General features: G+C 33.6%; 1 protein-coding gene across 1 annotated transcript in view; it reads right to left on the bottom strand.

Moving 5' to 3' along the window:
• Positions 1-12,438, bottom strand: part of LOC138328049 (uncharacterized) — a 112,118-nt gene that overhangs the window by 83,302 nt on the left and 16,378 nt on the right. Inside the window, exon 2 of the mRNA XM_069274645.1 lies at positions 8,900-9,072. The gene's annotated coding sequence lies outside the window, so the exon portion shown is untranslated. The remainder of the gene's footprint in view (positions 1-8,899; positions 9,073-12,438) is intronic.

Genomic DNA, 12,438 nt, shown 5'->3' with positions numbered 1-12,438 from the left:
TCAAGGAAAAATTAAAGGGAGTAACTAATTTGCCATCGAAATTCAGGAATTCAAAAATTCTTAATTGGATACTAAATTGAAAATATTCTGTAGAATGGGTTAATAGATAGGTGTAAGTGTAGTGAAGAATCAATGCAGATGTTGTATATGGATTTTATTTGTGAATTTGATATGAAAAATCTCCTGAGCATATGAACAGAACTGTCTAGCTTACATATAATTAATTATGTATGTACATGTATCTCATATCTCACAGGTATTTTGACTCATACTTAAATAGCTCCTAAAGAGTTATAAGTCTTGAAACCAAATGGTAACCCACCAAACATACAATCTCATAGATGCCTTTTCTTTTTTTTTGCGTCGTAAAATTTACATGCATAACTTTTGCATCGATATCAAACATTCTTATATATGACATTGTAACCTAAACACAATTTTTACAGTGATAAGTCAGTAATAACCAAAGGTGAGCATTAATTGGCAAATTCCATAATTAATGTACACGTACAGGTGTTAGAATGGGAATTAAGGGACCATTTATAGATACCTGTGCATGCGTCATACCTGTACTATTCTCGGTGATTTTTTGCACATTAAAAACCAAACAGAAGGCAAAATCACATTAATTATAGATAGACCAACCCGTAAACACGCTCCCACCAATTTAGAAGTAATGAAAACCTGCTGTTCCTCAACACTAGGTATTCGATAGTATCAGATGCTTCCATCTTCCAATATTTTCACCTGTATTTTTCCGTGGCCATGGATACGGTAAACACAATGGATGCTGTACAGGTATCTAAAGACATGGATGAACAGGTAGGTCATTTTTATAGTTTCTTTTACCGTTGAAACAATCACCTGGTATTTTTCTATATCTTTAACTGTGAATATGGATACATTGAATAGTACAGTGGATGGCATCCAGGTATCAAACGATACGGAGAGCGGACAGGTAAGAATATTAATTCAATTAATGTAATCTAGAACATTTCTTTAGTATAGTCAGTTGCTGAGGTATGTAATTCAGTCAGAGGTTGTTGGTTCAAACCCTGGTAGGAACATTGAAAAGGCATGCACTTCTGTTTTCTCTACCTCGCCTCTCTCTCTGGTAAATTAATAGATCAGTCTGAATGTAGAAGAATATTTTGCCTATTTTTGTATGAATATATTTCATTGAAACGTATGTTTTCAATAGGTATAGCTTATAGTGAAAGTCCCTTAATTATTGCATCATTAGGATAGAAATATTGCACACGTGATTTAAAGAAAGAACAACAAAAATCAATTTTGAAATTAAAGACACTGGTAACGTGTTATCATGATTGACTATCCCCCTCCACCTTTTAGCAATTATGATGCCATATTTTGATGCAATTTTTTTATGTCACAATCGTCATATCAAGGTGGGATTTATACACAACCCTCATTATTTTTAAGTATCTCAAAACCCCTAAATTGATGCAAAGATTTAGAGTCAACAAATTATGATCTGTAAAGTTATGAAATTATATAACAAGACCTCGCTAGGTAAACACTTCAGATGTGATAAGCACTCTCTATAAATTTCAATCTAACATACTGTTATCATACTAATGTAACAAAGCTGAAGAACATCTGATAAGACACACATGCCTACATGTAAAATAGCAAGATCCAATTTCAAAACAGCATTCTTTTGTAGTAACGCAGAACTCCAGAAATTGAAAATAAATTGAACCAAACAAATTTTAGTTATCGCTGTGATGTAATCCTGATGGAGAAGTTCCAACCTTAGTGCCCTCTCATTTTAAGACTCTTGTAATCAAATACAAGAGAAGTCGCATACATGTTCTGTTTCGTCTCAGTCAACCCCGGAAAACCTTGAAGCCATTTTCTCCTGGCACTCCCGTCTCTCTCAATTTCCTTCACTTACAATCAAAATTAAATCAAACTGCCGTCTGATCAATTCAAAAACAGAATTCACAGCAAGTTATACCACAGAATATTTCTGAATCAAATCTCTCTTTCTAAAACAGTCACAGAATTGAAACTATCCAAGAAATGATCTTTGCTAAGATTCTAAATGTTAAAAAGCTACAAAAATATCATAAAAGATAATTCAAGACTGAGAGATATTTAAAACAATGATTTTATTTAATCCGACAGGTTTCTGTAACGCAGAAAGATATAGAATTTTTTATCTACGGTGACAAAATTAAATAATTTAAGACATTTACACCTAGGGCAATTTAACCAATTTCCAAAATATACTTACAACTAAATATTTTGGATTTCAGTCAATAAAAACAAATTGATGGTGGATCCTTGCTACCATGAGAAATATATCTAAATTCTACCATAAATACCTGTATATATATATATATGTAATTAGCTTATTTCCTGACAATACGCCCACCTGTTTCTCAAAATCTATTCAGCTTATCTACTTTTAGTATTTTAGGTATCCAATTGTAAAGTGAGTTTATCAAATTAACCAGTGATTTATTTCTGGTGTTAAATGTTCGGTGCATGGATTTATTGCAAATGTTTACAACACAACCTTAACAAACACATTCACCAAGAACAGCATTGCGACTTGCAAGAGTGAAATGGATTTTATTTTTTAGAACAACCACAAAAGGACAGACCAGTCAATTTCTCCCCTTCACAAGAAACTAAAATTGCCAAGTATAACGATTGGCAGGCCAGTTGCAACCTAATTTTTACCTATGGAAATTATGTTATGGACACATACAACATATATATATTTACTTATCTGGTCCAATTTCTGTAATATGTTTCTATTCTAATTGAACATGTGACACCAATTTTATTCTGTAACAGGCCCTACTAGAATCAATCACTTTGCCTCTAAGCTAGTGGATAGAATCTCTGGCAGCCTGTTTAGTTGAAATACTCCCTGCCTCTTTTAGTTAGAATATTTCCTCCTGGTCTGTTGACTGACAGTACTTTGAGGAAACATATAAACATTTTATTGAAGCAGTCGGCCTGAAATGTTGATTGTGGCTGACCAGACACATGTTATAGTAATAACAATAATTCTAACCCCCATCATTTACAACGTGTCAGTTCCTCATCATCAGCCTTGTACACACAACAGGTGCTCTTTACCGGTCTGGTTCTCCCACATCTTTGTGCTGTGGCTTGAAAATCTAAACAAAGTAGAGTTTAGGGAAGAAAAATGGCCAGGAAATGTAAAAGTTCCAACAAATATCCAGCTAAAATTATTGCTCACTGATCTGCTATATTAGTTTATCTATCTAAGTGTCAGATTTTTTTTTCAACTCATCAATACTATAGCCTTTTGTATAAAGATTCCAATTTATTTCAATTCACAGTGATGTTTCGCCAAGGTTATTTATCCCCTCTTTTAAATTGTAAAAAAATTATGTCATAATATTTCATAAAATCAAAGTTCTAGCCAGAAAATATATTAAAAGAGAAACATTGCTACAATTGTGACAAAGATTGGCCACAAGAAGCTGATTTTTTAGATAAAATCATATAGTTCTTATACAAAATTATCTCCCCTTAGTTGAGCATTAAGGAATCAGGGATATTATATAGTGACCAAATTCTAAAACCAAATTTTCTTCAAAGTTCAATATTCCAGAAACTGATGCTTGTGCAGTCTAGCTACGTGAGAGAGTCTTTTCAAACCAATTAAATTGAGAAAATTACCAAGGGAGATAACTCTTTATTACACTATTTTTAATCACCAATTAACATACCCCATAACCAGCCATCTATATGTAATAAATTAAGCTTGAGTAACAGAGCATCATTTTAAACACATGTGAACTACTAATAGATCAGGAATTTGCATCCTCTCTTTCAACACCTCTTGGTATACACCCACAAATATTATAAACAGCATTCTCACAAAAGGTCAACACTCATGCTACCACTGCAGCCAACCTGTTTGTGTATCTTAGGACATTTTGCTTTATACTGATGCCAAAAAATGACAGAGATGTTCACTGTACCCTGAAATCCACAGAAGCTACGCAGGTAAACAAAAGTTCTAAAAGATATACTCAGGACGATTTGTTTACATTCCTGCGGAGGATTGGAATGAATGCCCGGGTGCACCATAATCAACTGATCGGTGAATGGAGTTTATCAGCGATCAGGAGTGATTAGAGTAGTTATGTCAGAGTCAGATCGTTGCCATGTTAATTACCATCTACTCAATGTAACAGATTACATTCCTAACAGTATTTACATAATAACACCTAAATCAGTGGGTATATTTCCTGGTTTTAGAATGTATTTATATAAAGTTCTCAAGGTCATCATCAAGTTATATCTTACAAAGAAAACTAAGATTTTCAAGGTCATACATTTAATTGATATATTCTCGCCCACAAATTTATAATGGAAACAAATGAAAATAAGTTAATCACGATAAATTTGTGATTATAACTCATTTTTTAGGGAGATGTATGAAACTGAATTGGGGAAAGAAATGTTTGAACAAATTGTTAAAGGTTTCCCAAGAAATGGGATACATTTTGATTAACCAATGGGCAAAACCATCACGATAAGTTAGCTTTTCTATCATATTTCCCATCTAGCCTAGCTATTTTAAAACTTTCTCATTTAGCCTTCCTTAAAAGTTTCTCATCTCCAAATCAAATTTAATATTGTACATTAGAAACTATAAAGGCAAACAAGTCATGTTGTTTCACAAAACGAAAGAAACATGCTGGTTTATCAATATCATTTTGAATCCACTTTGAGGGCCTTGCACCTGACGACTACAATAAATAGTCGGTCCCACTAAAATGGAGACTCTCAATGCTCAGACTAACAAATACATTGATTTCTTTCCTGTATCTCCGGTTTGTAGACAGTATACTTTCTCATCAGGATGGATAGACAAATTTCTCTTACAGATATATACATATATATATATAAATCAATGTAAACTAATTCTCTTTTAAGTTCACAAATACATGAAGTATAGGTTATTATTGATATTCTACGACCTAAGCCCAAGGAAAGTTATCGATTGAAGCAATACCTTTAGGCTTAAAAAATGAATGTCTTAACTGTGGAGTATTTAGAATTTTAGAAAATTTCAGAATAATTCATTCAGGTTATCTATTATAAGAAACTTGGAACTCTATAGGGCTAAATTTCATCTATCCTATACAGATCTAAGCTATAAAATCTTTTTAACTGATACACTGGGAATGGAATGAATAATCAATCCTACTTTACATTTCTCAAGACTTTTCAAAAGTATTACAATTTTTACACAGAGAATTTTTAAAACATTAGTTTGCAAAACAATATATACTTGATTTACCATGTATGTTGTCTGCCAATCTTTACTCTTTGCTATCTTGAATTTTCAAATAGTTTTTGGCTTCGGAGTTGATACCCAAATCTTAGCATACATTTTCTATATTACGTTAACAAAATAAACATCTTGCGGCTTGGTGTGAACTGCCTTGACTTGAACGGTAAGCCCTGTTTGTATATGGAGCTAATTGTATATGGGAGAGCCTTCAAGTCTGTTGTAATGTGGGCCAACGGTTTATTTTCGGAGCTTTGGCAGGAAATGCCAAGTTGTGCCAAAAACTCTAATTTTGATGAAAATCAAACCTATTTTAGGATATTTCTACTCTACTTTGTGAATTAAAGTGGTTTATAGTACATTAGAGGAGTTTAGGGAAAACACAATGATAGGTTAATACAATGACGACATTAGTAGTGTTGTCCCAAAGACATTATGTGATGTTACTATACCGACAGCAAAGCTAGTACTTAAATTCTCCTTAAATGCTTTCTACATGCAATATATGACCCACTTCTTGAAAATCAATAGCTTACAATTATAGTTCCCATATTTATGTTACCATCATAATAGCAATTGAGTTGCTCATGTCACTGAGGTAGTAAATCCATTTTAGAAGATTTATATTTTCCAAAGCTTTTTTTTCTTCTTACTTTTTCACAACCAGGGTCAATTGAGAATGTGCAGAATTTAGAAAATGTGTGCAGCACTGAGTACTCAGAGAAAAAATCCCCATCCAACAAGTCAGACTACCTGGCTTTACTGTCCCACATCACATATAATTGCCAACTGAAACAATATTTGAAGTTCACAGTACCAAATCAACAAGAAGATAAAATATCCTGCTGTTTTTGCCCTATTTAGTGACTGATTGAAAGTGGGACTCCTTTTAGATTTTTTGTGGATTGAGGCACTGAAACTATAAAAGCACATCCCACTTTGTAACAGAGAGGATATTCCACATTACAAGACTTAAACCATGCTTTTATACCTTAGATTTATGTTGAGATCATAATACAGCATATTGATTGACCACATGCAAAAAGACTTGTTATCCTTGCAAGCTCTATGTATCAACTTTTACAAAGCTTGTTACGGTAAATGTTTCGTGCTCGTAACTATAAACACTATGAAATGAATTTGCAGCAAATGGAAGTCGTAATCTGCTATTTGTATGGAATCATGCACTGTCCACGATTTTACTTATAGTATAATCAGATTGTTTCTCTTTCATCAGTATCCATGGCAACAAGAGTGCTTAGAAACCTTACAACTAATGCATGATTATAAGAGTTGGATAAAAATATAATCAGATTGAATCTATTTTGAAGTTGAAGCCATTAAGCCTGTATATTCCAGACTGGTGACATTCAATTATAGCCAAAAGTACTAAAGACAATCTCACAACGCACAAACATCCAGAGACTATAAATAACATTTTCAGACACAACAATTATCTGCATTTGACAATAGACTTGTATATATGGATGAAATCATTTATCTTTAAAAAAATCTATCTCCATTTAATAACATTTTGATTTATAAAGGCATTTTCTTATATATATCTGACTAATGTAAAATGTTCAAATCTATAATCGACCATCTTGTGCAGAAGTGCAAGTATGTATACCAAACCTTGATATTTCACACAATTAGAACTAGAGGTCCCTGTTCAACTCAATGGGTTCTGCTGATTTCAGCTAAAAGTCTTGCTTATCTTTCCAAAATGATTAAATTGAAACCTTTTATTCAAAATTTCTTAAAAATTGCAATACAAACTGTAGTGGTGTTGACTTTGAGATGACATTAGGGTTGAAAGCAACTAAAGTTTTGTCTTCAGTTGAAATATTATCTTCGATATGGAGAGGAAAACCATCTCTACAGGTTTGATGGTCAGTTTTTTAATTTTGTTTCGTTCCCTTATATTTGGCTTTATTTATCAGTTTAATGCCCTATTAACAGCCAGGGTCATTTAAAAACCAGGTAGGTTGTTGGTGGAGGAAAGTCAGAGATCCAACCTGCAGAAAAAAATCACCGACCAGCAGTCAGTCCTGGTACTGCCCCACATAGGATTCCAATTCGCATCCTTGAGATTGAGGGCTCGATGAAAGAAGTAGTACCCAAAGAATAACCACCAACCAGCAGTGAGTACCTGGCATCTGTCCCACATGGGATTCAAATTCTCAACCCAGAGACTGCGGACTTGTGGTAATATGTCAGGACATCTTAACCACTTTGCCACTGTGGCTCCTGTTCACTTACAACAAGACATGCCGCAGATTTGAATTTGAAAGTTGTACAGTTTTTTCATTTTTCAATGAACAGTTTACAAAGCAGCTGAGCTGCACAAAATATGCACCAGCATCAAGAAAAATTGTGCAATGCATTACTGTGAATGACAGCAGAAACAAAGTAGGCCAGAAATTGGATCTGAAATTCCACTCATGGATGACAAAGTCTCTGAAGGCTTCAGCAACACTTAAATATAGGAATATTGATGTGATATTATGATAGCTTGACAGTTTCATCCATCAGACCATCTGGATAGAGGAATAGAGCTAGCACTTGATAATGTCCTCCTTCCTAGCTCTTAATGAACCATTTACAAATTGATGACAAAGCATTTGAAATGAATTGTTTCAATAAAATATCTCTACCATTTTCCTCTTGAATTACCATATATTCTACCTAATAAGCGCTCATGTCCTTATGTATGTCCCATCCTCTTTTGAGTTTTCAATTTAAATTAGTCCAAGACTATCAAAACTGTACATGTACAGTATATGTAGGAAATAATTTTGTCTTAATGAAGATGCTCCACCGCTGACAGTGCATAAAGGATATTCATTATTTTAACAAGAATTGGTATTTAATTGTGTGTATATATGTCTAATAAGCACAAAAATAATATGAAACAATTTATTTTGCTTTGGTGCATGCGTAATCAGTACTTCATTCCATATAGGACATTAAGTGCCTTGGAATTTTTTCGGGATGCAATTAATTGTTTTTAATATTTTCATGTTGAAGTAAAATTAGAAGCTCAAACTTTTCAATGGTGGTAATTATGTAAAGTAAGTCCTTTTGTAACTGGAGAAAAATACTAAATCGTCTGTTCCTGTTTTTGATAGAGAAAAAATACCATTTGTCAGCGGTACAGCATCTTTAGGCACCTTTTCATTTTTTCAACTCTATGCGCTTATCCGCCAACTTCGTTGGGCAGGTTGAATAAAATTGCCCATTTACATCTTATAAAAGCTGAAATTGATAACTTTTTTTCTTGAATTGTTTAAAAATACCTCTAATTTTCCTCTTGAATTTTGCCCATTCACAATGAAAGTGATAAGTTTTCTTGAATTGTTTAAATAAGATATCTTAAATTTTCCTCTTGAAATTTCATGATGAAATTGATGTTGTTTACTTGAATTGTTTCTATAAAATATCCCTAATTTTCTTTTGAATTTTGCCCATTTACATGTAAGAAAAGGTGAAACTGATAACTTTTCTTGGTCAAGTGTCCTGAGACCTTTTAACTCAAGTGGAGAATTTATGAATGAGTTATGAGAGGATTATATAAAATATGTTTACCTGAATTACCTCGGTATCAAAGAGAAGCCAGAGCCTGTCCTCAGAGCTGTTTTATTAGCACTCATAGATTCTACTTAACGTCGTCCACCGGTGGTAGTAAGTTCGGAGTCGATCACTACTGTCACTGATGTTTGTCAACAGTTCCGTACACACGCTTTTCTCAAGAGTGGCATCTGTAAATTAAACAGATTGCTATACACAGAAATCATGTATCATCCATTTAAAATATCTTGAGAGAAAAAATATAATCCATATACAAACACGCAGGTCTCTTCAGCGGGGTGGAGGTTTATTTTTAGCGGTGTGGTTCCTCCCTCCTCCGACAGTAATGCATTTAGACAGTAATGATATATTTACACTTTAGATTCCAGTCTGTCCTTAAATCCACCGTCAGACGTCATCTTTAAAATGGTGGTGGGAAGGGGAAAGTCATCAAGATAAATGGGTCCCATATCATCGGCAGACAATGATAATATGTAAACTATAAGCATTAAAATCTCATCAATATTGGTCAGATTGTTAATGGAGAACTGGACATTGTTGGTCAGTGTCCAGATCATTAATCACCTACACTGACCGTCACAATAGAAAATAATACCCTGTCATTGAAAGTTCTCCAAAAAATGAATAAATAACAATATTGATTATCCGTTACACATAAGCCATTAAAATATCAAACCTTTTCAACGATGAACAGAGACCACAATATTTACATATAATCTTTCCAACAATGACATTTTATCTTCAAATTCGGTCACCCAGCAAACATGAAATGACAACACAAGTATCTATTTTCGTAAGAATTCATAAAATTTGTTGAAGTCATAGATCCAATGTGTACTGAGGCAGTCACTATTTCAAAAATTGCAAGGCTCAAATAATACCACTCAACGTCACAATTGTGCTTTCTGAAAAGTCCTACTCCAGTGCTCATAGAGAGATTTCAGGTGGCATCTATATCGCCATGGTAACAGTAAATATTGAATTTGTGACATCAAACATCAGTGACCAATGGTCAATGCTATAGAGATATGGCCATCTGCTGGTCATTCTGGTGGACATAAAATTTCTGGACATTCCACTGGGGATAATTAACACTACACAAAATCCTTGTTATTGGATAGCTTTTCCTTCCAGGAAACACTTAGAAATGACCGATTCTCTAATGAACAAACCCACTAAGCCATATATCTCTCATTCTTTCATGCAGTAACAAATTCTGAAAGGATTGATGTTATGGTGGAGATTGATATGCATGGAGTTTATAATGTTCTTTTAGTTTATTAAGGCAAAAAGCTCTCATAATTGTCCTGCATTTGTTAGAGAAATGTTATCAAGTTCAAATGCTGGTTACCAAACCTTACATTATTTTCTTAAGCTGAATCATGATTAATACAAATGAACAAGGTTATCTACCCTTGCTATGGAACTTCAGAATCCAATGTCACTGATATTACAGCAATATATCCTAAATCTATTGATATTTCTATGTTCAGGCTATATATTATGAGGGTGGGGATAGGGGGAGCTTAGGAGCAATGGCATCAATGTAATGGGGATGCATGGGGGTGGGGACAACTGCAATGGTATCCATGTCCATCCTGTTCCTTCCCATCTGATTGAATCATTTTCTGTTCAAATTTGATAGGAGTATAATAAGGCGTTTTTTGTTTACTTTTTTTGTTAATTCTATTCACGGGACTGGTGGGCTGCCACATGAGAATTTAAAATCAAGAGATAAATACCAAAGGCAGATTATAAGTTCACTATCCCTGATAATTGTATAAAAGGTTTACACAGCAAGGTCTACACAATATCAAACATTTATATACATCCCACAGACACATCCATTTAGACAATGCAAGGTAAAATCAATTATACCCAAAATTATCTCAATGTTAAAACAAAATGCATCCAATGCATTTACAAATATAGATTCCCAATGGTCTGCAGAACAACACTATAAATAGGATTTGACATTTGGTTCTCATGCCCACGTTCATTTGATATGACCTTGCAAATTTCCCAAAGGTCAATTTATCATCAGATTTTAGAATACTTGTTCTAAAATTAAAATACTGTATACACAAAATACCATTATAATGTTCATCAATACAAGTACTGTGAAGGTTTCATAGACCTATAGACCTTTATAGAAACGTAAAAATTTCATCAGGATCAAAGCCATGCATGGTCACAATTTTCTGATTTCTACAAAATTGTTCATTGACCCTATGGATTTTCTTTAATATATATCTGTAATGAGAAGTTTTGCATTTCTTAAGAAACTCATTAATGGAGATTTTGTGGAATAGGTCAAGCCCTTGTACAAAAATAACTAATGAACTTCTGTAGAAATATCAGTACGAATCAACTTCTTTAACCTCAGGTACAACCTCAGAGGTAGTACAGTACTGCATTAACCATTGTGGCAGTGAATGATTCCTTATGGCCAAACGGAACTATTTACTTTAACCCGATGACTATTTGTATAAGTCTCCGGCCATAACAAATCTGTCTGGAGTCAAACCAGGGTCAGTTTATAATCCCAAAAGAAAACTACTTTGTTGAGGACTTTTATTCAAAACATGTTTGTACCTTGAAGGATTTTTATTTAGAACTCTACCTACTCTGACAAAACCCACATTGTACTCGTAATTTTCTGACACAAACTACCAGACAGCTTTATGATAACACTACAGAACTTATATTGATCGAGAATTGTCGTTGTTCACACAAATTTGATAAAGGTTGTCAAATATTTACTCTTCCCTTGTTTACATGTTTACTTGATTAATTTCCGAACAATTGGCAAATAACATATTGTTGCAATAGATAACAATATTTTGATATTTACGTTGATAGAGTTATTTCAATATATACGGAATAGAACTAAAATGTATCAAAGAGGCTTTGAGGCTTTAACCGCAACAAACCAAAAGTTAAGGATGAAAAAAAAAATTATTTATAAGTCTGGGGTTGTATAAACAGTAACTATGTTGGACTTTTTTACAACCTTTGAAAATTGATTGAGTGCTGTAATCTGAAAGTGCAAATTCTTAGGTTCTATAGTAATTTATTGGTACAAATTTCTTTGGACAAATGGATCAGTCAGAAATGGAGGGGTCTAACATTGTTATTGATTCTGAGAAATGTACTGGTCTGTGTTAGTGGCTACACTTATATAGTCCCTAATTGTAGCTCGCTGGTTTTTCTCTGTGAAGCTCAGGATTTCCTCTAACTCAACAACCAAGACCTATTGTCCAGATGACTTATACTCCCTCCTTCAGATGCACCCCAACATAACAACAATCATTCAAAGATCATGAGGGAACAACCAAAGACAAGAAGGAAGGCTGCATGACTTCAAATATTTTGAAAATATGACAAGAAAATTATCATGGGAAATAGACCATGGTTACATTTACAGATATGTAATTGCCTGAAGGTAGTTTCTTAAATTATCTTATTAGGTTGAGACAGAAATTTACAAATCCTTCTCAAGTTTATGTACCAGTTTGAGGATCCCATTGACTGAG

Source organism: Argopecten irradians, chromosome 7 (assembly GCF_041381155.1).
Source record: "Argopecten irradians isolate NY chromosome 7, Ai_NY, whole genome shotgun sequence".
In the NCBI taxonomy this organism is placed as follows: domain Eukaryota; kingdom Metazoa; phylum Mollusca; class Bivalvia; order Pectinida; family Pectinidae; genus Argopecten; species Argopecten irradians.
Note: the sequence above shows the minus strand (reverse complement) of the source record. Positions and strands in the feature narration are given on the sequence as shown.